This window comes from Triticum aestivum, chromosome 3A, assembly GCF_018294505.1.
Source record: "Triticum aestivum cultivar Chinese Spring chromosome 3A, IWGSC CS RefSeq v2.1, whole genome shotgun sequence".
Lineage (NCBI taxonomy): Eukaryota > Viridiplantae > Streptophyta > Magnoliopsida > Poales > Poaceae > Triticum > Triticum aestivum.
The window spans coordinates 52796120-52797879 of NC_057800.1; the positions used below are offsets into that span (position 1 = coordinate 52796120).

At 44.9% G+C, this 1760-nt stretch overlaps 1 long non-coding RNA gene across 1 annotated transcript; it reads right to left on the reverse strand.

The window, feature by feature from the left end:
- Positions 1–531: 531 nt before the first annotated feature.
- On the reverse strand, positions 532–1045 carry LOC123057842 (uncharacterized). Its single transcript, XR_006426980.1, has 2 exons — positions 885–1045; positions 532–723 (listed from the first exon to the last, which is right to left on the reverse strand). It is a non-coding gene; the product is annotated as an uncharacterized lncRNA (long non-coding RNA).
- Between the last annotated feature and the right edge of the window lie 715 nt (positions 1046–1760).

Sequence of the window (1760 nt, forward strand, 5' to 3'; positions counted from 1 at the left end):
ACATGGCATTTCAAATAAGCTCAATGGCATTTGACTGAACACCTGCCAGGCGTGGTGTCCGCCATGGAGGTCGTCGACAGGGGGACGGAGTGTGCCTGGATACAAACGGCTCCAGGGTGGACAAGTCCATCGTAAAGGCAAGCGGGCACGTCGGTGCTGGTTGCGGACGTCCAACAATGCCTCTATGGCGATCGGAGAGGTACATCAGCGACAACGGACGTGCTGGATGCAGATGCAGATGCAAAGCAAGGGGGAGATGGGGCATAGTGGAAGGAAATGGGACCGGGATGGGGGACTGGGTGGGCCGGGGTGTCATACTTCTACGTGTATGTTGAAAACGTGTCCGGACCGCGTCGCGGGCCGATACATGTCCATGTTGAATGGTTTCCGCGGTTCAGACAACGCTGTCCAGATGGATGCAGACGATTTGAGGATCGGCGTTGGGCATGCCCTAAATCAGAGGTTCATGTGAATATATTCCAAAATGCCTGCAAAATTCTCGGCAGATTTGCATGCAATCTGTAGATTTCATTTTTATTATAGCATTTTATTTTATTTAGACATAAAATGGAACATTACACGGTAATGCTCATATGAGACAGCAACAGTCCATGAAGTTGGGCGGCATGACCTCCCCTCCCCTGTGGTATCCTTGCTGCTTGCAGTAGTTGCTGCATTCAGGCCGGGAAAAACACTGCCCATATTCTGATGCGTCTCTTGCATCTACAAGCGAGATTTATTTGGTGAGCATTCACGCAATCAGTTCGATGGTCTTGAAAGGTCCCGAATTTAACTGGAAACACTTAGCCATGTCTACGGCACAGGGAATTCTTAGGAAAAAGGTTCAAGCTATGCAGGAATCTCGAGAAAATAGAGGGACTTACAGGCAGAGCAAAGGAGGGCAAGCATGGCTACAATGACGAGAAGGATCTTGCACACGATGGAAGGAAACGTTGCTGCCATCTCTCTGTTTGTCTGATGCTACTTGAAGTCTTCCAAGCTACTATTCTTTTACAGAGAAAATGGTTTCTATGTTGGCTTAGTTGAAGTCGTCTGAAGATTCACACGCATATATATAGTGACGGAGAATGAGTTATCTTAGAACTGAAGCTTCTGTACTGTTTAATGCTAATTACTTAGTGTGATTAATGTTTGTAAAGATATGCATGGTATCAATAAATAAGGCTCTAGGAAGGGGAGGCCGCTCGCGCTAGCCACATCGATGTTTTTTACTGTGTCAAGGGGTAGAAAAAACGTTGCTGGATAGTACCTCCCTCGGATACACCCTGCAAAGAAACAGTACTCCCTCAGATACACCCTGCAAGATCATTATAAAAAATACATTTTGCATATATACAAAGACAGTAACAATAATCGAGACAAAAATTAATGGTGTTTCCTCGTACATGCAACTTGTTTAATACTACACTTGCATGCATGTAATCATAATAACACTGTGCTACTTCCTTTTCATTCCTTCCTTGCATGCATGCGGGTGTATTAATGATTCCGGTTAACGAAAAAAAAAAGTTGTCTTGGAAACCAGTCATTAAATTTACGTTGATACGTATAATTTGAGTTTGTGGCCTTGTATAAAAGAATGGGGGGAGTATCTTCCTCAGATAGAGAATGTTTATTGCTATAGTGGGTGCCGGTCAGTCCGGACGTTTGAGGTCGATTTAAGTGTTCATCTGAATGTTTTTTTAACCGGTCAATGACGGGGCTATCTACCCGGACATTGAAAGGTGTTTGAGGGGCCG